Source organism: Euwallacea fornicatus, chromosome 16 (assembly GCF_040115645.1).
Source record: "Euwallacea fornicatus isolate EFF26 chromosome 16, ASM4011564v1, whole genome shotgun sequence".
NCBI classification, from domain to species: domain Eukaryota; kingdom Metazoa; phylum Arthropoda; class Insecta; order Coleoptera; family Curculionidae; genus Euwallacea; species Euwallacea fornicatus.
Window position 1 is genome coordinate 3,223,484 of NC_089556.1, and position 25,414 is coordinate 3,248,897.

The 25,414-nt window shown below is 36.0% G+C and overlaps 1 protein-coding gene across 2 annotated transcripts in view; it reads right to left on the bottom strand.

The window, feature by feature from the left end:
* LOC136343972 (RYamide receptor-like) overlaps nucleotides 1-14,122 on the bottom strand; it is a 49,983-nt gene extending 35,861 nt beyond the window's left edge. For both annotated transcript variants that reach the window (XM_066290994.1, XM_066290993.1), the window contains exon 1: nucleotides 13,954-14,122. The gene's annotated coding sequence lies outside the window, so the exon portion shown is untranslated. The remainder of the gene's footprint in view (nucleotides 1-13,953) is intronic.
* Between the last annotated feature and the right edge of the window lie 11,292 nt (nucleotides 14,123-25,414).

A 25,414-nucleotide genomic window follows, 5' to 3' on the forward strand; every position in this document is an offset into this window, starting at 1 on the left:
TGAGGCAGAAAATTGATTTTTGCCTGGTGTAAAGCTTATTAACAATTTACTGGAATTGGCGCTTGCCAATATAGTCGATGATCGCATTTGAAAACTCTCGCCCTTCATCCGTCTAAATGACCTTCTAAAGAGTTTCTTGATAAACGAACAGTGACGAATAACTCTAATTAGAATTGCAAAAATATGCTCAACTTGTTGCCGAAATTTAATCAAAAACTTACGCTTTATATTGAGTTGTTCCTCAGAAATTAAACATCAAAAATACTGTCTCTCTTTCATTACGGACTTTCATCTTATTGTTCCAGAGTCTCAAAGACAGGAGAGTTCATCCAAAGAACGGCCCACAAAATCTAAATTGACTCGCTTTTATCCAACTTTCGCGCGAGGGTTGGTCAATATTGTCCAAAAAGTTTTTGTTTAGGTGGCAGTTCAGAAACTAGCATTAATCTGGAAGTTAATTTAAGTTGTCCACGTCTCGCTGACTTGACACGTAGCTTTTAGTTATACTAAACGGCAAGAAAGCGTATCTACAGAAATATTTCAGACTAATATTTCTGACACGTAGTTTCATATTTTCCACCGCATTTTAAATCGTTTTAGATTTGTCTTCTCTGGAAACGTGTTATGCTATAAACGTGAATGTGACTACTAACATATGCATAAGCCACTCGAACGTGGCATTTAGGACAAATTTCAATTTAGCAATGTAAAGTGGATTTGCATTTATTTATGCGGCCGTGTTTCTGGATCTGTCGAATTGTGCCAATGGAGAACTTATAGGTAAAACAAAGTTTTGAAAGCTTTGAGCGTCATCACCCGCCAAATCGCATCGCGGGGAACTCCGCCGGAAGATCTCTAACTCAATTTCGCACGTCAGTTAGATTTGGTTTTTGAACGTCTAAAAATTGTCTTAGTGCTCATAAGAAAGCAATTTAAATGTGATCAGTCATCTGAAAAAGACGTGAGAGTCAGAAGAACGGGCATTTCGAAGGGAATAACATGGATTTGATAGAGGTTTGAGTATTAAAAACGGATAAATTTTGAATCTGATAAGACAGAGTAGTTGAACGAAGTAGTTAGGAAGGATAAATCAAGAGATAAAAAAAATGTAATAAGAAATATATAATATAAATTTCACGAAAGTAAAATTGGCAAAGCACGGCAGCGAGCGAGAGACATTTTAAATGGCGTAGAAGAAAGAGACATAAAAAGTCATAGGAAAACTTTTGAAGAGCACAAAGCTAAAATCTCAAAAAACGAGACGTAAGAGACAAGGACAAATGTGCTGATATAAATAAGAACAAGACAAAAACGTGAAAGTAGAAAGACTGGGGGATTTGGGAACGGGAAAAGCAGAGGTTGTCAGATAATGCCAGAAAGCCAGATTTGATAAAGATACAGAAAGAAATAAGATTTTAGGGAGGCAAACGTTATAAATACAGAGACTTCGAAAACGATAAAATAGATTTTTTCACATCGATATTCTTTATTGTCTGAATATAGACAGATTGATGGGCAAAACACGAAAATAAATTCTGTCGCAACGATGGTCTAAAGTTAGTGAACGCTTAGATGTATTATTGCATGTATTTCCTTCCAATAAATCCTCAACGAAAAATGTGCAATAAATCGAAGAGAACTAATCACATCATTACGAACGAGGTCAGATGAGTTTAGGTTAATTCAAACCTAATGAGCTTATTTCCGAACTGATATAGCCACGATAAATTATTCGTTTTTGCTGGACCAGTTGTATCAAGTTTTAGCTTACAATTGCCATGATAATTTTATTATTTCCCTAATAATTTACTTCTTGGCCTGGTTCGCTCACTATATACATAGTGTTCTCGTGAACTTACGCAAATACCTCTCGGCGTTTACATGTACCCACATTATCCCTACGCATGCAACTGTGTTTTTGCAACGGCAACAACTTTAAAAATTCATTTTAAGGAGCTCATCAAAAATAAAAACGTATTTCCTACCATATTCAGGGGCGGAAAATATTATATTTCTTGGCGAACTTCATATTGCCATGAATGTGAGAATTGGGACCATATTTAAGCGCAACACATGCATTTTTCTTGTTTCATATGGAAGCAGAGATATTGAATATTATACAGGCGTATAGTTGCACAGAAATCGTTCGAATGAAATCGATTTTATGTGTGAAGATCATTCTATACCTGAATTATTGCTGCAGCAAACATGATCTGGAATTTCTCCTAGAAATGTTAAAGCGATTAATCATTTATCTAGCGAATAAATACACTGACTTTCAAAAAACCGCAACACCAAGAAGAACGCATTGTCTGTATTTGAAATTTTGGTATGATTTTAGACTTGTAAAGAGAAAAAAATGATAAAAATTTCAAGTTCGTATTTTAATGCGATATGAAGTTTTTCTTTACTTTTTTTATCTGTGACGATCGTTCTTTTCGCAAATTTTTTTACAGGCGGATAACAATAAAGTTATTATTGTTAATATAATATTAAATGTGTGGTAGTGCAAAATGCCTCGTTTACGCCAAAATGCAGTTTATCGGCAGTTAACTCCCTTTGAAAGGGGAAGAATTGTTGGTACGCATGAGGCAGGTTTACCTTTCCGCGAAATTGCACGTAGATTGGATCGAAACGCATCAACAGTGCTAAGAGCTTGGAGAGATTGGTCTAACGAAGGGTCAGTAAATCGTCATCGTGGTAGTGGCCGTCCAAGAATGACGAACCGATGCGAAGACCGGCGACTTCGTCGTTCAGCGACAGGCGCCCCGTTTGAAACAATTCCGTCTCTTGGTGCTAACTGGGTAGCCACCCTAAATCGAAGGGGCTCCCTTAGTACGATGTATCGCAGAATTCGAAATTTTGGACTAAATTCATATCATCCAATGCGTCGGCTTCCATTATCACGAAACCACAGGGTGGCCCGACTGAAGTGGTGTCGTCTGAGAGTGCAATGGGTGGATGAGTAGAGAAGAATCGTGTTCAGTGATGAGAACCGATTTTGTTTATGGCGATCTGATTGACGGTTACGTGTTAGAAGGCGCAGAGGAGAGCGATTAAATTTGGACTTTTTGGAAAGGCGTCATTCTGGTTTAACACCAGGTGTCATGGTTTGGGGTGCCATCCAGTATGGTAGTCGGTCTCCTCTTGTTTTCATTTATGATAGATTAAACGCTCAGAGGTACATTAATAGTGTCTTAGAACCGGTTCTTGTACCATACATGCACGACCATCCTGGAAGCACATTTCAACAGGATAACGTGCGACCACATGTAGCCAACGGTACTTTGAGGTATTTGGAAGCTGAAAATTTGGATACTTTGCCTTGGCCAGCTCGGTCTCCAGATTTGTCCCCAATAGAGCATGTATGGGATATATTGGGTCGGAGACTTCAACGTTTAGCTCGCCCTCCAGAGGCCATAGATGAACTCCGCGAGCAGATGCAGATTGCCTGGGATACAATACCACAGGAAGATATTGACAATTTAATTTTAAGCATGCCACGTCCCTACAGGAATGTATTAATTTAAGAGGAGATACCACCCATTATTAAATTATTATTAAATTTTTTCACTTATTCACAATAATTTTCTTTTGATATTTTGATCGTTTTTATCTATTACTCGACCCAACGTAATGCCAGAATTTCAAACGTGTTCGATGTGTTCTTCTTGGTGTTGCGGTTTTTTTGAAAGTCAGTGTATTAAAAAGTGTTCTCGACTCGGCTTACTTCAAACATTCTAAATTTTCATTGAAAAAAAAAAAGAACCTTTCCGAACCGCATGAAGCTGAACTTGGCAACCCCTCCACCAACCACGCTTCCTTCTCAAAAGATTTAATGTAAGTTTATATTATTACACAATTTTCAATTTAAATTCAAATTGGTCCCCAAATTACTTCTCTCATTCTTTCCGAACCAACCCAGTTTATCAGATTTTATTTACTTTTTATGCCAAAAGATATCATTATGGGAATTTCAAAGCTCCGCATTCTAATAAGAAAATATGCATATTATACGAAAGAATCTTCGCAAGGACCCTAGTCACATATCCACACAGACATCGGCCCTATAAAGTTTGCAATTCCAATATTCCAATTCAAAGCAAGTTATCTCGTTACGTAATATTTGACTTTAAATCTAGTCACATAGAGTGAGTCCTTTAATATTTGCTTCTGGTAATAGAGTATTTGCAAGCCAAAGCTGCGGGTCTTAAGGTGTTACGACTTTATAGCTTAAAAGGAATTTTACTTGCCAGTATTTTTAATTGAGCCTTTGGAGTGGTAGGCCTTCAGGTAATGCTAATTAAAAGTTATAATTGCTTCAAGAGAAATTTCAGAATTTATGTTTCAAATACAGAGTACACTTTCGTATTGGAAGTTAGACCTACCCTAAAAACCCATTTAATTTTACTTGTGCCTAGAAGCGGAACGAGAAAAACAGTAAGGAGCGAAATCCAAGCATTTTCACTTAAAGTTTCCCTTCTTTTTTGAACTAGAATCTTTTTGTCCAACAACAAATGAAACATAACTTTACATTACAGACCAATTTATCTTATTCCTAAACTTGCCACGTTGTCCTATTTAATCCCAACAACCAAATTATAGCTGCGGTTCTTACCCAGATATTACCTACGGACCATTACATTACGTGTTGTCAAAATATAACCCTTTCCACTGAATGTTTCATCTTCAACCTCATGTGATGCATAAGAATGGCACTTTAAATGAATATTTACGGGCCCTTCTATTGGTAAATGGCCCGATATCATGGGATACTGAGTCCGAGCTATATTGTATTCATGGACCATCTGTTCCATTAATAATGCATTATAGCGGAGAATTGAGCAATAGGGTCATGAAAGGTACGAATATTTATGGGATTTCAACCGATTTTAAGGACGCATTGTTTTTTAATTAATTCTTTGGGCGCCATCCCTTTCTACCAGCGAAATGCAGTTCTGCAAAGGGAGCCTCGTTTTATTCGAAGTTCATACATTGACTTTCAAAAAAACCGCAACACCAAGAAGAACACATCGAACACGTTTGAAATTCTGGCATTACGTTGGGTCGAGTAATAGATAAAAACGATCAAAATATCAAAAGAAAATTATTGTGAATAAGTGAAAAAATTTAATAATAATTTAATAATGGGTGGTATCTCCTCTTAAATTAATACATTCCTGTAGGGACGTGGCATGCTTAAAATTAAATTGTCAATATCTTCCTGTGGTATTGTATCCCAGGCAATCTGCATCTGCTCGCGGAGTTCATCTATGGCCTCTGGAGGGCGAGCTAAACGTTGAAGTCTCCGACCCAATATATCCCATACATGCTCTATTGGGGACAAATCTGGAGACCGAGCTGGCCAAGGCAAAGTATCCAAATTTTCAGCTTCCAAATACCTCAAAGTACCGTTGGCTACATGTGGTCGCACATTATCCTGTTGAAATGTGCTTCCAGGATGGTCGTGCATGTATGGTACAAGAACCGGTTCTAAGACACTATTAATGTACCTCTGAGCGTTTAATCTATCATAAATGAAAACAAGAGGAGACCGACTACCATACTGGATGGCACCCCAAACCATGACACCTGGTGTTAAACCAGAATGACGCCTTTCCAAAAAGTCCAAATTTAATCGCTCTCCTCTGCGCCTTCTAACACGTAACCGTCAATCAGATCGCCATAAACAAAATCGGTTCTCATCACTGAACACGATTCTTCTCTACTCATCCACCCATTGCACTCTCAGACGACACCACTTCAGTCGGGCCACCCTGTGGTTTCGTGATAATGGAAGCCGACGCATTGGATGATATGAATTTAGTCCAAAATTTCGAATTCTGCGATACATCGTACTAAGGGAGCCCCTTCGATTTAGGGTGGCTACCCAGTTAGCACCAAGAGACGGAATTGTTTCAAACGGGGCGCCTGTCGCTGAACGACGAAGTCGCCGGTCTTCGCATCGGTTCGTCATTCTTGGACGGCCACTACCACGATGACGATTTACTGACCCTTCGTTAGACCAATCTCTCCAAGCTCTTAGCACTGTTGATGCGTTTCGATCCAATCTACGTGCAATTTCGCGGAAAGGTAAACCTGCCTCATGCGTACCAACAATTCTTCCCCTTTCAAAGGGAGTTAACTGCCGATAAACTGCATTTTGGCGTAAACGAGGCATTTTGCACTACCACACATTTAATATTATATTAACAATAATAACTTTATTGTTATCCGCCTGTAAAAAAATTTGCGAAAAGAACGATCGTCACAGATAAAAAAAGTAAAGAAAAACTTCATATCGCATTAAAATACGAACTTGAAATTTTTATCATTTTTTTCTCTTTACAAGTCTAAAATCATACCAAAATTTCAAATACAGACAATGCGTTCTTCTTGGTGTTGCGGTTTTTTGAAAGTCAGTGTATATTTCCTTATGAACTGTTGGTTGTCGTTCAAAACGACCGCTCAAATGCCTCAGAAAGAATATTAGATTTTCATTAAAATTGTTTCCTTGTGAGCACTCAAAAACTATCTAGATCTGCAAACCAAAATTTTCTCACGGCGTTTTAAATTCCAGAAAGCGTTCCCCGTACTTTGCAGCATCAGAAACCTCAGAAAGCTCTCTTTTTCGATAATCAAGTTTCTTACTAATTAGGTTAAATTTTGTCAATTTTTTAAAATTTAGTCGCTCGTAGAAAAATGCGTTGATTTTGAATTTTATTTAAGTTTAAATCACGCCAATTTTTCAACGTTCAAGTAGTGTATTTTTTTGAAAATTAGGGTCAGGTTTTTTGGTCACTTTTATTTTTTTTATTTAACAATGTTTGAACATTTTTGAAAATTTTAAAAACTTAGCAATGTTGAAAATCTCTTTTATTATTTTTAAGGATTTTTTAAAATAAAAATTTTATTAAATGAATTACGTGTGATCTGGATGTGGGGCAGTTACGTATGCAAATTCTACTTTGTGTAGCCCATATGTTGCGCTCCAAAACACAACATAAGCCTCTAATATATTCGAGCGTGCCTTATAAAATTCGGCCATACATTACGTAGGTATTAGGGTGAAAGAACTGATTTCCATGTATTATATTCAAAGCCGAGAGAATCCAAAAGTTCCCTTCCAATAAATAAGTAAATAACGTCATAAAAAATAATAAAAAATAAAACAACTTGGATTTTCCGAACAAAGGGTAGGTTTATTAAATTTCCGGCTAATTTAGCAAAAACCTGATTTGAACAAAATCCAGTTTTCGATACAATGAAGTCGTTTCCGATATAATTTCCTTTCCGAAGATCGGAAAATAATCCATCAAAGTCCCAACAACCATGTAACGTCGCCAAACTTTCATCGATATTTCCGTAATATCTTTGACTTATTTCCGAGATAATTAAATTGGCGACCTGAGTAGATGCCATGAGCGTGAGTTTTTGCTTGAAGTTTCCCCATTGTTACGTAAAAGGCCTAATTTTAAAGCTATAAAGCTAATGGATGTAACTTGTAAGCGAGAGTGATGCTAATAAATGAGACAATTTTTTATATCTCTCCCTTCGGCAAGGTTCAATTAAGAACAAGGGAATAACGCGAATTATACTGGAAAAACTTTTAGTATCTAATTTGATTATTTAATTAAACGTTTTTCGTGTAGACCGAATTAAGCTTCTACACCGGCATGACGTCTGAAGAAGTGAATAAAGCTTCTGTATTAAAAACGAGCTTTTAAATTGATGGAATCGCTTAATAAACCGGTTTTGATGGCTATAAATTGGATGTTACAATTTTTCCTTTTCTCGTTTGCAAACAGAAGGGAAAAATTATGCAGTTTTTATTTCCAACCGGCTAAATAATAGAGTTTTTAACGACCAATGCTTTCTTGCATGATAAAGAATTACGGTAGTTTTGAACTCGAAGGAAATGGAAAAATTCCTGATTTTAATATTAATCAAGATAAAGGTGAATTTATTGCTGATTTTAGGAGCAGCCATTCAATTTTATTACTGTAAATCGCGGCAAGAAATCCGGGATTTAACACAAACAGAAGGAGATGGATAGGCTATCAAGAAATAATATGTCCACAAAAAGGAAGACGACTCAGATAGAAGCATGTACGGCGATATCCCTTGAGTCAAGATAGGAAAAAATCCCTTTAAACATATCTAGAACTGGAATGGCTTTGTTTCAGGAATACAGGGTGACCAATTTTAGGAAACAGCAGGTTTTTCATATCATTTTCAAAACTCAAAGCTTGGGACAACTTAACAAAAATATTTTCATATTCATATCCAAGTTTCTCCAGAAATTTCAGGGCAACACTCGCATGGTTAACCTATGAGAAATGAGCTCAACAAAAGAATTTAACCATCTAAGGCTGAAACAGTGATTTGGAGTGAATAAAAGCAAAACGCCTTCAAAGTTAATTCGGCAATTTGTAGACGCCCCCCAAAAACCGTCCGACTCAAAGAGCGACCCTGTATCATGGAAACGATTAAATTAAAAAATATATTTATAAGAAAATTTTCTCATAAAATATAAAGGAGCTTCTTCATATTGACCCTGTGCTAATCCGGTATATTATAGGAAGAGAGAAGAGTGAGCCTACCAAACACTCTCATATTTCTCCACTCTGTCCATGAAGAAGGATTTTAAAGCATATATTGAGCAGCATACTAAACAAACTTTAATTATCATGTTATCCAGATATACGTATATTTTTCAAATGACCAAATGCATTCTAATCCCAACTGGAGTATTTGTAAATTTGTATTTTCTTCGAGGAACGTGTAAACCCTCGAGTTTGCACCAAACCCATCGCAATTAGTCCTTTAACACCGAACACGGACAGGAACACCGTTTTAGGACATTCCCATGATACATTATTTAAATATTCTTCGCAAAACTTTTTGAACTTAAATAATTGATTATAGCTATGTTTCAAGTTTCCACGGAAAATTTAAGTATTTGAAGGGTGTTTGTAAAAGAAAAATTTCAATTAATCTTTGAAAATTTACTTTAACGATCGTTTTTTTAATTATTGATGAATCGTGTTTAAACGCAAAATCAACAGACAGAGAAATCCTAAATATTCCTAATGAATACATATAATCGTAATAACAACCTAATGAATATGCAGGTTGGAACTCTCGGGAATGAAATATGGTTAAATGGAAGGGAAAACTGGAACAGCCCTACGCAGTTGAATGAAATTCCAGTTCAACAACTTTTTCGAGCAAGTTTACTGCACCTTTATGGAGTCGTAAAATTTTCATTATTTTACGCATTCAGAAATAATAGCCAATTCCGTACATTCAGAAATAATAAAGAAAAAACTGTGGGTAGTAAATCTGGGATTCTCCAATTTTAAGAAATATTTTATGAATCACTTACAAGGTCGAACTTGTTCGCGGGTCAGACGCCCTTTGCCATCCCAATTTCTTTTGTGCTACGCCCCTGGCCGCTTAGCACAAGCTTTTTTGTCTGTAGCTTTTTCGTTATCTATGACGGTTTTCGAGATACTTCGAGAACAATGCGCTTGTATCTTCTGCATTGATAAAGCTCAATGCCACATGACATTTGGTGTGGACAAATTCAGAGCAAAGTGCATTAAAAATGTGCAGTTTTCTATGCTACTTTGAAAAACAACTCGAAAACTAGTAACACATACTAAAAATCCATCCAGCATGTTCATAAAAGTGTGAAATGAAGGTACTGGATTTTATTATGTAACTAGATGCGAAATTGATCCTTTCCATTCCACAATTTGGACTCTGAAAGCCTCTATTTGTCCAAATTCTAAAAAGTTTTGTTTCCATTTAACGATTACAATGACAGCTTTACCGTACTATTTTGTCGTTAAAACCGCCTGGAAATGAAACTTATTTCGTTACCGTTTATGCATTTTGCTCTTTAGAGTTGGCTATACAAACCGTCAAAGGAAACATTATATATTTCCAACTTAATAGCTACGGGAACAAGCAATATTGCCATGTTTTGACATCAATACTTTATTAGAGACCACATTTATGCGATAGGAAATATATCGGATTTGACTTCCACATGAAATAGCCTTTGCCGGCATTTGTCAAGTACACGCACCTCTCTAAATTTGACAGATAAATTCATTTATATATTGATTTATTATTTAATACAAATTTAGAGCACAATAGAAAAAAATACAGAATAAAATACACGACTCATAATGCTCATCGTCGCACTCGTCCAGTCGCATAATTCGCCGCTTCACTCCTTGTCAACCACATTTGAATCGGCGGGAACAACGAACTGCTTTATCACTCTCACGTCCTGACATACTTTTTCCACACCGAGTACTGTAATAACTTTTTTCCCAACGAGTGCGGAAAGTAATACTTTCCCACACGCGAATGCAGCAATCCCGTGCGCGTTTTGATGTTACAAACCAGAGAAGGTAATATATAAAAGACTCTCGAATTAAGAGCCGAGAAAGCTTGAACTGAAAATTGAGGAATGTGAAATCATCGAGGAAATGCCTGCAAAAAATAGGAAACACCCAACCACGACACTTCAACGATACCTACAGACTCTTTGGAAGCACCACCAAGCAGACAGCTTTAAAACGATCAAAAAGGCGTTCGCGTTCATTTTTTGAGAATCAATTTCCAGTGAAAATATTCTCAATGAAATGGTGTGAATAAAAGAGTGTATAAAAAAGTTATTTTGTATTGAGGGCCACAGCTTGGACGTTAAATGAATGATCATGTTGAAAACTCTGTATAAAAATAAACGGTCACCACCCAAACGGCTTAGTTTATACAATCCAAAGATGAGCTCAATCGGAGATTTCACGTGTCCCGGTGCCTAGTAAGTGAAGTTTCTCATCGGATTCATGGAATAAACGTGGCCGTTTGGACAGTCCTCTTGCACGTGCCGTGCCTTTAGGGCTGCCATATGGAAATAAAATTTGTTCGAATTGTACGAGTGGAAAACCACGTTTTTAATCAATGTGAAACGAAATAACTAAACTTGATTAAATATCTAAGCCCACACTGCTATTGGAGATCCTATTGCTCCGCAATACACTAGTGGTGAAAAATCTCTTCAAGCACTACTGGATAACAGAGGAATTTCAAGTAAAGATTTTTTTGCGGGTGTTAAGGATTTTGCTTAAAAAAACAATGATTAAATTAGCACTCAAATTCACAATTTGCCAAATAAAACATCAAGTCGAGTTAAATTCCGCTGGACAAATTCCAGAAAAATCACTTTATCTTCCCACCTTCTTAGCACAGATACAATTACCTAAATTTTCTAAAAAGACTGCAAAATCCGTTTCTCATTCAGAATTAACCAGAAAATATATCTACATGTCTTGGTTGCCAGCGTGATTAATCTTGCCCCATTCACTATAAATTCAATATCCGAATGACTATTTGATGGAAGGAGAGAGATTTTTACCCCGATTAAAGGCTTTTATAGCCCCTTCCGTAAACGCCCCGACTTCACAAAATGCCCTCGGTCAAGTGTTAGGTTTATTTTTGAGATTTAACTTAAATTAATTTGAATAATCAATTTTGTGGTGTAGAAAAGACCGTTGCCTAGTGTCCAGTGCCATTGTCCAAAATATGAAACTACCCATATTTCTCAACAATCTGAATTAGATTTTTTTTGTATTTTTAAGAAGTCATAAAAAGATACGGAAAATTGCATCTGCTCTTGAACGACTTCGACTCACATTTTGGAAAGATTTGCCCATATTTGTAGATGATAAAAAACCGTTTAAAATTAGGCACCTCCGATTTCTCAACTCTAAACAGGATTTTTCCTGATATTCTAATGCAGAAAATCCTCTGTTGAATAATGAATTCTTCGTAATTATCAATTTCAGTAACCTGTATTGAATTTTTGATAAAGGTCAGATGTCTCCGCCTACTAAAACCTCGCCTAAGTGACTTAAGGCTTAAAGCGCACCTCCGGGATTCATTATTCCTTTGCACCAAAAAATATAGGGCAAAAAGCATTCCCGGTTTCAGAAAGGATTTTGAAACTGCGCTTTTGCAAAGCTAATACGATCCTGTATTTATAAAATCCGTAATCCATAAAAATTTTTGTATGGGAGTCTTAAAGAAACACGTATCTCACAGTGCGCGACAATTGATTTCTCTCATGCCGCATAGCGATTGTATGATGTATGATGTTCAGAGATCTCATTTCATATTGCCGGTTATTGAAAAATGATTTTTATTCATTTCTTGGCATATACTTTCTGTAAAGCACCTTCACAACGGAAAAAAACGACTGAATTGACTGCTCAAATTGTTCCCGCAAATTGATGACTTAATTCCTTAAAAAGGTGTAAACCAACTGCATTGCTAATAATGTTAATGAACCTCTGGTTCTTCATGAAAATGAGTAGATTTTGGTGAGAGCACTCTGGCATTGAAGTTACCGATGGTCAGGAGCCGCTTTTAACGCCTGCCTCCTTTTCCCTTCTCAAGCGGGTTTGAAGACTTCGAGGGCGCTACCACTTAGACTTTAAAATAGATAATATTTATAAACTGGAAACCGTAGTTCAGGTCAGCTCAGGCTAGATTGCCCCTAAAATTGCCATTTTATGTCCGGTATTGTCAGCATAGTACTAGTACCTCGATCCTCAGAACCACCGCCTTCCTAGTTTGACGTGAACACGCTACGACTTAAAAATCATGTGATTAAAAAAAATCAAAGCGTCAACTCATGCGTCTAATTAGCGTAATTAACGCGTTTTAATTTTTCCATTTAACCTAATTTGCAGAGTTTCACGTGATTGGGGGTAGCTGCGTTCCAAACACGAGGTACCACGAACCGACCCCCTCAAATTTGTTTTTTCATTACATTTACATTTATCTGGGGCTTCCGTTAACGGATCTTTGAACACTCGCTTTGATGACCAGACGACGTAACCGCAGTCGAAGCTAAAAAGTGGGACAGAAGGAACATCATAAAACCGTAAATAATAAAAAAGGATTATGAAATCGCTTTTCTAAGAGCAAACAGGAATTTTCCCTACTTTTTAATTACATAAGGATGTAGTGATATAAAAAAAAAATTGGAGAGAAACCCTCTGAACAACACCGTATTACGAGCAGCCCCCTCCAAACTAAGCGAAATGAGTCACCCTCAAATTTTTTCGGTAATCTCCTAACTCCCTGTAAATATCCCATAATACGAGATAACGTAAATGCGAATGATACGACACACCATCCTCATTAGTATTATTGCTTAAATCGGAATCTATTAAGTGCAATTTAATACCTCTAAAGGCGTTTCCGAATGATACTCATTTGCATCTGAAGACGCAAAGCGGCTTAAAGAGGCTCTAATTCGAAAAGGTGAACGACAATCGAATAAACTTAGGAAATTCAGTAATGGAAACTCCTCTTATAAAGGACTAATGTATGGAGCAGCTGCCACGAATTTTAAGCCGAGATTTAACGGAAGAGAATGAGAAAAGTTAGATAGACGCCACTTTTCTTTTAGATCGATTGGTCAATTTGATAAGCTTTTGCTGAGAAGTTATTTATCATAATTCAGTAAGAAAATGTGGCAATTTAAATTCAGGTCATCCGGAACCATAAAGCGTGTCATAGAAGGGACACCTTATGCAAATCGTACCAAATTATTCAATACTGGAACATCCAGATAAGACGGATGTAGGATTAGAACCTATCCCTTTCTGGTGACTCAGGTCGTAAAAATTCCAAATTTTCCACTGGCTGAACTCAATCTATCGCAAAGCTACTTCGAATGATTGGATTTTATTGCAGAATTTAGGGGAATTTTGGAGCACTTTTTGGAAAAACTCTTCGGACCATTTTAATGCAGATCCGAATACCTCATACAGCGATTTATGCATCGAAAATCGTCATCAAATAGGACGAAAAACGACATATTAATAACGGTAGAATCTCGCAAAGGAAATTTTCACACATAGTTACCTTAAACTATTTTGTTATAGTTCGCTCTTCTCACATTTAACAAACTCACAACTCCTGAAATTTGCGATTTACATGTAAAAGAACTCGAAACTTTCCTTCACAGGTGGTCGATTTTTCGCGCGATTATCCGATTTTTTTTTGTAGCCCTGTCTAGAACTGAATGTTTGAATGGCTGGAAAGCGAGCGTTGTACTATGCGAAGTTGGAAAAGTTGCCGGGAAACTCGAATAATTGTCTGGATTGGCGCGGCGCAGCTCCAAAAGCCCACTATTCTTGCCATTATCCTTCTATTACAATTACATAAATACTTGATTTGGTACGAGGAAAATTTGCCTCGTTTCTAGAAACCGAGTATGACCATTTCTCACGTGAACTTTTGTTGTAATGCGGCTCGAAAAAAAACGAATAAAACTACCTGAATATCTCCTATATTGAAATTTTCCAGATTAAGTAGCATGGTTCCGGATAAAAGTGTTATCCTTTCTTGTCACGAAGATGTGCTTTTTTAGGGAATAATCTGAAAAGAAACCTCTTAAGGTAATGGGTAGCCGCTAGTCCTAAATCGAGGATCAAATATTGCCCTTCTTATCTCATTTTATCCCATTTCCATATTCTTATTTTTTCTCAAAGAATTGGAAGTTATAAGTGCCCCATTATATTAGCAATGAAATTTGATTGAATCATCATATTGTAACCAATAATAATTAATTGGGCCAGTTACGGTCATTTTCCGTTGTAAACCATAATGGGAAAGAAAATTAGATCGGCCCTTAATTGATGGACGTTCGCACAAAATAAATGGAAAATTTATGGGGCGTTGGAATTTTCAATTGGGAAACTTGATTTGATTAATAAGCAGCTACTGGGAATATAAACACTCTACATTAAGATAAAAGCATATCAAGGTACCTACGTCACCTTAAGAAGGATGTACATATGTTTTTTCCATGCGACCAATGCTGCGTTTTCAATAGTCCTCCATTCAATCGCATTACCAGGCTGTCGCATTTTCATTCCTTATAGCACATTTCCTCTCCGAATTTCAATCTTGAACCCAATTTTTTTCCAATAAAAACATATTTTAATTGCTGACAATTTTATTTATTCAAAGAGAAACATTTGAGAAAATATTTGTAAAATAGTGATTTACGTCGCAAGTTCAGTACGTTGCAAGAGGTACGAGCTTTTGCCGACCGAGACGACGTCAAGAGTTGAGTCTGGAAATTTTCAACGAACACTGTAATAACACCTTATGGATCTGTATTGTATATTATTTTATTTCGTTCTATCGCCTGACATAAAAAGGATTTATGTTCAAAATTCAAAACAAACAATATTTCTGGCAAATATGGCGAACGCAAATTTAGTCTACATTTGTCAATTTGTTCTCGATATTCGGAATTTGAGAAACGAACCTCCGGGGCAAGGAAATTGAGTTCGTAAATGTTCAAAAATGGGCTTCATCGTCGTAGAGAAGATATCTTAATATGTATTCTGGGTACTAGATAATTTAACTGTAATAAGCCAAACATTAAAACTACATTGGAAACTAGCTCTCTCCTCGGGGTTTATCCCCCCACAAATTATTGGAAACATTTTAGCAAATGTGCAACTATAATATAATTTCTATCGCTGGTTAAGTCAAAATATTCACAGAAACATAACAATTCCATTATTAGTTTGTATAGATTGGGTATTTGGAAAGTTTATCGAAGTACAATTTCCCACAGGAACATCAGTAAACTTCATTAAAAGTAATAGAATTTGTGCATGAAAATGGAAAAATTACTTTCAAGCTGCACATTTTAGAGCGTGAAAATTCCATTATAATAAAAAGGATTTCTTATTAACTTAGGTGGGCATTACGTGAACGAGTTTAGCCATTTTTGTGTTCCCGATGCAGAGGATCTCCTTCAACATAATCGTGAGATTAATGGTCGCTTTGGTCGGCATCAACTGGGTCGTAAAGGAAAATTTATCAGGTCATTATTCGTTTCACAGTCCTATACAAAACAGTGAAGTAAAACTTAGTACGAAAAGAAGATTAAAATACAAGTCAGCGTTACTTTATTTATGTCTCGATTCAGCAGCCGCTTTACTTGCGTGAATGATTTTTGTAAAAGCTTAAATACCAACTTAAAGGAGTTGGGCCTTAAATTCTTATAAAAATATTATGTTCTGGAACTTCCAACAAGACGTGGAAAACCAAGAAATATAAGTCTTCTACTATTCAGTCCCTATTTAAATCGGCAGACAAGGATTTTCAATTTTAGAGACGAAAGCACAAACTTTGCGATGTAAGTACGCATAAAAAGGTTAATTTTATTTAAAAAAAAAAGAAAGTACATTACGATTTGAGAAACTGGTTCAAGTTAGTTAAAAGTGTGCCCTGTTGAGGTTTCCCGGTTCGAAAATGGAGCGAGAGGGAGCAAAAAAAAGTAAAAAAAAAAAAAGAGCGAATGGGCGGAGACTGGACGATGGAATAGAGAAAGAACTGACGGAAAATGAGAGGAAATTGATGGAGTCCAAAACTATGATAGAGGATTTTGTGAGAAGGAAAATTATGGAGAAAGCGATATAAGAAAAGTTAACTGTGCGAGCGCTTGTGGGTCCTCGAAGTAATGCTGAGAAACCAGTTTCGTGGCCATGGGAAAAGAGGGGGGATGGTTTTGTGAGTGGGTGGATATCAAACCTCAGGCTACCCTGCCCCTACCATCGGACGCTCTGCAGCGGACGCCCAAATATCTGGACGTCTCTGGATTTCCACCTCCTCGGGCACCAAAAAACCTTAGTTCAGGTTGGTTCGGTAGTACTATTCTGCATCCTTAGACCCGATTTTTTTTTTATTGGCAGTTTGCGAGCCGTTCTTATTCGTTTTTGTGTGTAGGTTACAATGTTGCAATTTAAATAGACCATCTTATTCTATTTAAATCTAAGCTAAAAAACAATTATCTTTTTTAAATATAAATTATCAAGAAAGATAAACACAAATCGTGATTGGCATTACTGTAAACCCAAGTCTAATCTCTATTTACGTTGGGTAAATCCGCACTTGAAGAAGCTGAACTATGTTTATGAAATATTTTATCACCAATTTGTAGCTAAATTTTTTAAAATAAATTCGAATTAAAATCTAAAACTTGCAACATCCCTTTCGCTCGTTAATAGCTCATCGGCCGTGTTATCTGTAACTGTTATTACTTTAATGAATACGGTGGGAATGCATCAGCTGAAGCGTTAATAGTTATTGGTTTAAACGAGCAGTTGAGGCACTAAAAGACTCTAAAAGATGACAGTTTAGTTTAATACCTGACCCGTACCCCGGCAGTGTGTTTTACTTTAGATTTCATTACATTTCTGGAATCCTTTCGGAAGCTCGTAAAGATTTCACGGCAAAACAGAAACCTCATTTCATAGCCTATATCCCTGCTTTTCCCTTCAAAAAACTTAGTCACTTTAACACGAAATAGGCCAACCCACACCAGGGTGTTCTCTTTTTATTATTAACTGTGTAGTGCAATTTGATCGAATCACGCGATATTGTCGTTAGGAGGCGCAAAAGCACTGCTATAGCCGTTCTTCAGCCGCAGCAGTAAAGGCTTAATGAATGGATATCTGATACTGGGTTTTACTGCATATTTTGCCTGGGGATTTTAACATGAAAAATTCGCCGAGGGTTTAAGCCCATTCAGCAATGAAATGGCCATATAATCGACTACAAATTACGTAAAAGACCTCGTTCTGACTCTATAAATTTCAACCGACGATATGATCTGCTAATATGCGCCTATTAGGCTGTCGCAACAATCAAATTGGTGTCGATTTGATATGAATTAGCGCTCAACGTATTGTGTTTGTATAATATCTATTAACCTATTAATACAGGGAGATAGGGTATCTATCAAGTGTAGAGTGACAAATGGTGATTACTCAATATGTCACTTGTATCCTGAATAATGCACAGAAATGTGGATATTATTGTTTTCAAGGGAAATTTACTACATCAAAGCTTTCTCTGAGCTTTCTTTGTTTAGGTTCATGAATATTTACATTAGACACATTTCTGCGTGCTATATCCACCGACTCATTGTTGCTCATGAAAGTCCCTCACTTTAACCGCTACATGGCAAGGTCGCGCTACTCTTTTGTCAAAAGAAAATGGCCGTCCCGTTTGATGAACGCGTGAGTGCGACTAAAATAACAGATAATGAACGTAGTCAGCCGAGTTCAGCTGTGTTGCCACATCTCGTTTCAGGAGTGCTTTTTGCCTGTTGCACATCTCATTTTTTTGGTGTATTTTCTAAATTGAGCTCGGTGGATGATGAATTTTTCAGTTATGCGTCGACCTAACCATGTTCGGAAGTGAGAGTTCTATGGAGAAATGGACCTGCGCAAAACCCAACTTTGATCATCTTGTAATACACTGCACTCAAAATGATTTTTTTTCTTTTTTTTTTTAACTGAACAATGTGATTTCGAAAATATTTATAAATCGCGCCACTGAAATTTATAATTATTGCTTTACGACTCTTAAAATTTTTCATAATTTTCTTACGTGTTTATTTATACGGTAGCAACAATTGTTTGCAAAATAGTCGAAATTGGTACACTGAGTTTCACACGAAATGCACCATGCTGTAGTAATTATAATTATCTTGTAATTTTGGCAAAATATTGCTTCATAATAGAGTGTAAAGTGATGGGAGTTTCACTAAAAAAAAAAAACGCCAATGGTTTTTTTGTCATCAGCCTTTTGGATTTGTTACTGAATTGCTCACAAGTAAAATAATATTTACACGGAAATATCATACATTTAAGGAATAAAATGATTTTTTGGTGCGCCGTGTATTCACTCGACTCTGGCCCTTGTTGGTTCGGTTAGGTTAGATTCGTCGAAAATTACTGTTCTCCCTCTTCAGTAAACGTAAAATCTTTTCCTCTAAAATCGTGAAAATGAAAATGCGTGAAAATTAAAAATATGCGTTAATTTCGCGGTGCAGTGTATTTGGAAGGCCAAAACTTCTACACAGAGATAATTTAAGATTTCAGGAGTGTGTGCTATAATGAATAATTAAGATTTAGAGTGCCTTATGAATATAGCTTCGAGACGAGTTTTCCCGACAAAACCTGCAAAATCTGGATGACAGACGCCGCCATATTTGAACACTTTCTAATTCTGCTATTTGGAGCGTTCGAAACCTTAAGCCGCAAAATAAATAAACAGCTCAAGTTAATATTCAAAATATAATATCTCATTTATTATAATACACATTTCAATATATTCGCTAAGGGAAATTAATAAAAATCCTTAAACAAAGCAAGCCATATGTTGTTGATCCGATGGGAACAATTTCCCGCTTAAAATGATTGATCGCTTTCAAACCATGCTCTGGAATTAGCTAATTTTCCAAAGAATTGATTTAGTGGATCGTTTGGCGCATTTTTTCATATTTTTTTACTATCCAGGGCGTATTTAATGTTATGACGTGTGGTGCACATCATCACTCTGCGGTCCGAAGGAAAGGAAAATGAACATTTTTGCAACAGTTGCAGTGGCCGAAATCCGTAAAACGGGCTCAAACAATACGTGGAAATAACTAAATCAATTTTCCAACTGTTTACGCAGCACTAAAAATGTAATTGATTACACATTTTCCACAAAGATAATACGTTTACGGTTTAGCAAGGAGTTCTAATTTCGAAAAATTTCATCGAACATAAACAAACATGAATAGTGCGTAAACACTTGCCTACGCGTAAAGAATATACTTCCCCATATTTCATCAGATTTAAATGTGTAACCCTAAACCGAGCTTATAGCAACCGGAAAATGAAATATTAATAATATTAAGGTGTTAATGGTTTAATGTTTTTTTAAGTTGTTTAAAATGTTTTTGTGGCTTTATTTTTGACCGTTGTCCAATTTTATTCAAAAGGGTCACAGAAAACGTCCCCCACCTACCAGTACACATCAAACATCTTTTAATTTCGCTCTCTATTTCTGGCCTCGATTGGGTCGCTTTTTACCCCCGAGCGCATTTCGTTTTTTTTCTTCGGTTTAATTTTCTGATGAATTTACTTTGTCAACCCTTTCATCCTTTCTATCCTCTCTCGCTTGAGATTTTCCGAACCACTTTCTGCGAACGGAAATTCATAGAGTTTGCCTCAATGTTCGCATTGCCACATTCTCCCTGCACTTTTATTAAATTTCCCCTATGCCAATACGATCTCGACTTAAACGCGCCCCTTGTATAAATTTAACAGAAACCGATAGGTTCGCCCTAATGGCCGTAATAAAAAGCTTTTTGGCTGCTAATATTGACCTATGGCAAATATCTTCATAGAGGTGAGTGTTTTTTAACCTTCACCTTTACTCCGCTCTTCCAAATTCAAACAAGCATAGTCATTGGACAAATTGATTCTTTTTAGAGTGATTTGTTGTGGATGAAAGATGAGGATAAATCCATTTGGAAAAAGTCGTTACTGTTTCTGGGAATCAAGGGGTGGTTTCCGGTTTTCCACAATGGATTTTGGGTTTTCGATGCAAATGATGCTGTTGTTAGTGCAGGAAGATGCGGAACTGCTTAATGCCTTTTATCGCTGTTTATGTACGTGTATGTTGTGACAAATGGATACCTTTTAAACAAATAGGTGCTCATTTACCCATCTGGCGAGCTTAAAAAGTATTGTTCCTTTAACGTAAATAAATATTGTAAATAACCAAAATGTTTATAGCGAAATGGTTGTTATTATGATGGTGAAAACTGCCGGATGAAATATATACGAACAGCGAGCTTTTTGTAAACACAAAAGGTATTTCATCTTTTCTATTAATCTAAACGTTTTTTTACACATTCTAAGGATAAATATTTGAAACTTGTAATTTGTCTTCAACATGCTCTGCGTGGAATATGAAAGACGATCTTTCCTCGTAACGATAATGACTCCCATAAAACTTTCTGTGTCTTACACACCTCCGGCAAATTCCTCATTTTCGAGTTAGCGATTTTAGAAAGTGACACATACACTAAATGTGCGAACTTACTAGTTCGATGAAACTCTTAACTTCTCATACGCAAATCAATTTATTTTCGATTAATTATTAATAGCAACCGTACTTACAGTGGACCAGTAAAATATACAGACACTTACAAGCATATCGTATACGTGTCCATACCGTATTAGGAAACAATAGATAATCGATTTTTGTTATAATAATCCTTGTAATGATGTATTATTAAAAACAACTTAGAAATATTAACAAATTTTAACAAGAACACAAAAAACTACAGTCAGTCAAAGTGAAACTCGTTGACTAAGTTTTTCGCAATAAGTAACAAAGTAAGGAAAAACTGACAACGAACATATGGTCAAAATGAAATTGTACACTGAATATAATAAAAAATAAAAAAAATAATTCAAAAATCCCTCACGCACGCCTAATACTAAATTAAAAGTCAATTTTCCACCTCAAAATGAAACTCGTACACAATTCAAATTGTATCTCTAAACAATATTCGATATCAATTTAGTACTTAGTTAAAAGTAATTTGTTTTTAATTATGTGTTTTAGACCGTCGGGAATAGATTTTACCAATTTCTCTCGATATTCTGTTGGTATCTTCGCTCGTTTTTTCCTTAAAACAGTTTTTAGTTGTTCCCTATTAGAAATTTCACGTTTTCGTGTTGCATTTTCAACTGGCTCCATAAATTTTCAATTACGTTTAGATCTAGACTCTGGGGAAGTGCTTCTATTACTTTAGAACAATTATAAAGTTGCCATTTTCCAACTTTTAGTGCCTTGTGCTCTGGGTCATTGCCTCTGAAATATTTAAATGATCTTTCAATTCTCAATTTCTATGCACTTTGCTTTAAATTTAGCATTAAAATATCGAAATATATATTTTGGCCCATGTCCATCCATTCTTATCCTCAAATCCAGCATCTGTCATATAACTTATAATCCCAGACAACATGAACCTTTCCCTATAATATGGGGTTATCATAGGAATAATTTAGAGCAATTGGACTATCACCGGACTGCCCTTTCATCTATACGTGAACAATTAACTGCAACCAAAGTCGCAAGTCCCTGGGTGTTTGCCCGTAACAGTGCAATTTAGATAAGTTGTCCTACACATATATAAGTAGTTTTCTGACCCAAAATGAATTCTTATGATTTTTTCTTCAGACGGAGTGCATGGTGATAGAAGCTCTTAATTTCCTTCAAATAGTCCAGAGTAAAAGTATAGAACCTTAGTAATAAAATAAAGAGTCGTTAGTGCGTTAACGAATCGTCTTAATTCCGACAAATCTACACATCGTGGTGTCGACCACGTATAAAATATCTGGTGTCACAACACATGGTACTTTCGATGAAATAAAGATTCCCAGGGACCTTTTGTCCACATGCACCCCCAAACCGTAACGAAACCTCGTCCGTGTTTCACTGTCGTCACTATTTTTTTTTTCTTTCAATACCTCATTGGGTTTTCTTCGAACTAGTTGTTGTCCATCTGAGTTGAAAATGTTAAATTTGCTCCCATCTGCAAAAAGTGTGTCTTTTCAGAAATTTAAATCAATTTTTCGGTATTCTTCTGCAAATCTTAAGCGTTTGACTTTTGTTAAGGGGTTCCTTCGATAAACGAAACCACGAAAACGACAATTTGGTTTACAAAAATGTACAGCATTTAATTGCACTTATTCTAAATAATAACAGAGTTTATTGGTCCAAGTATGAAGAGGGAGAATGCTTAATTGGGCGGATTACACACTATAATTTTGATCGCGTATCCGATACCGACGCCGCTCCAACACGAAGAGAAGAAAAAAGAGAGGGAAAAATTACTTCGATTATCCCTTAAGTACTAAATGGGAGGAATTCCAACCAGGGGCGCACCACCACCAAAAGCCCTTACGGGCTATAGCTGAGCCGGATGCCATAAATCGCGGCCATCTGGCGAATATCTACACGAGTCGCTTTTCTGGGAATACTGCGCAGGCCCATCGAACTGCAAATCGTGGCAATAGTCCCAATCGAGAAAGCTTCCTTTGACTAGTAACATATTCCCCAGCCAAAAAGCACCCTTGGTTGTGATCTGGCACTCAGATGGTATTCTTAGAACAAGTATCGCAATACATGGGCGTAGCTTAAGGAATAAAATACAAATAACTAACAACAACAAAAAACCAATAACTTAAAGTCCCTAACAACTTTATTAGTCTTACTGATCCAGGGTTCCTTTAAGAACACTCTACTATTTATATTACGCTTATGTAATAAGTTTCGAATGGTTTATGGATTAATGACCTTATTTAGATATATTTCTACAATTTTTGACAATTCAAGAGTCGAAATTTTTGGATTTTCCGCAACCTTTCTTAAAATCCACATTTCATCATAATCGTTATGAGTTTGTTTAGGGCTATTTCCCACTTTGTTTTTAATCCCTTTTTCATCAATATAACGATCTATCATACTCTGTACGGTTAGCTGACTCTTATTGACCATTTTACCTATTTGACTTTAAGTTTTTCCGCTTCGATAATGGTGGATGATAAAGTTTCTTTCGATGACGGTGATTTGGCCCCTTTGTCGACCCACTGCAAGCCACAATTAAATTTAGATAAACGAGGATTACAGTATATAGAAAACATAAAAATTTAACACCAAACTCTTTAAAATATGCATTTACCAGTAAATATCTTCGATATACGAATTTCATGTTTCATATCAAGAATTGATTTTGCCAAAATATTTAACAAAAAATGCAACTTTTCTGTTTTTTTTTTTTATCTACCATGTTCATTCAATACGAAGATTAAACAGCCAATTATTTTGTTTTAAATCTTTAACATAAAGAAAAATTAATGAAAATAATTCACGTGTACGAATTTCCCTTTGACTGACTATGTATATTTTGGACATCACAAAAATATTCGTACATTCAATCTTGAAGCTATTTATCCCATCAAAAGCGGCAATTTTAAAAGGTTACAACTCCCTTATTTATAGTTCGACATTGATCAAATTTTCAGGATATATCTAGAAAAATCGCCTTTACAAGATTATCAAGAGAAATTTTCACTCCCACAAGAAGTTTCCAAAACAGAGTTTTTTGAGACCCTGAAAAGCACTCTAAAAATTAAATTTTCAAAAGTTGCTCGAACACGAAATTGAGTTTAGGTTTGAATTTTGATTATATAAAATTTGAACAAAGTCAATAGAAAATTATGGTTTACAGAATTTTTTTTCGGCTGTACGAATATTTTTTAGAGCGACTCTAAGTACCCGATTTATTTGTTAGAGGCCCTGAAGGTACTTGGGTGTTAAACGATGTCAATCTAAATGGGGAGCAACTCAGAATCTTTTATGGAAAAAGTTCGCGACTTCAATTTGAAACTGTCCAACAAAACTGAATAAGCGCGTAAGGGGTGTTTGATATCTCTAACCGCTGCCAAGATACGCGGAGTTGCAAACGTTTGGCTTGTTAGAGGAATTTTGAGATTTATCGATTTATGCAAGGTCCTTTATAAGCAACTTGAGCTTTATTACATCAACCACATTGTTAACCATTTCCCAAAGGATCATATGAAGGAGTTGTAGCTTTACGTAGCGGCACAAGGATGAAAACACATTAATTAATACGCCCCTTTGATTATAGCAAATTGTAGTTGTTTTATGTGTTGAAATAAATGTGGCAATAATAACAGGGAATTTGAAACAGCTATATTAGAAAAAAATTGATGTATCGATTACTTTTTATAATGGGGATTAATTCGATAAAGTTTACTACATCAAGGCTGATGGTAATTATCATCGTTTCGGTAAAGTCGATTAAATATCCAAATTGCACCAGAGATAGCAAAGCCATATTGATGGGAACGCAATTCTCCATCCAATTTATTAATAGAGCCTAAATTGCAATGTATACTAACGAAAAACGTGGCTGTACTAAATTTATTTAGTCGCATATAAATTCATGCGTAACAGTACGAAAATTTCTTATGGAAATGCAGCTTTGAGATGCGAAGAAATATATAATGTGTCTCATTAAAAAAAAAAATGAGGATCAAAGCTACGGCAGCAGAAAATCTTAATGCGATCTTGCATGAAAAAAGAAACTCGTAGCTAACGCAATTTCGACCTCAAATATGTAAAAACCGGTCGGAAGTGCGTAGCTTTAAGAAAGGAAAAATATACACTGACTCTCGTTAAAATAAAGTAAAATTAGAGCTGAGGAAGTGGAGAATGTTATTTTTACTTTGCCTGAAAAAAAAAGCAAAAACGTAATAACTTTAACTCAATTTTGGCCGCAGACACACGAAAATCAGAGAGAAATAGGTATACGAATATCGATTACCGAAATTTTCCTAGAGATGTGTAGTTTCACATAACGGCAAAATACCCTGAGACCTCACTTGGAAATAATCAAAAGCGGCGTCTTAAATCAAGTGGCCAA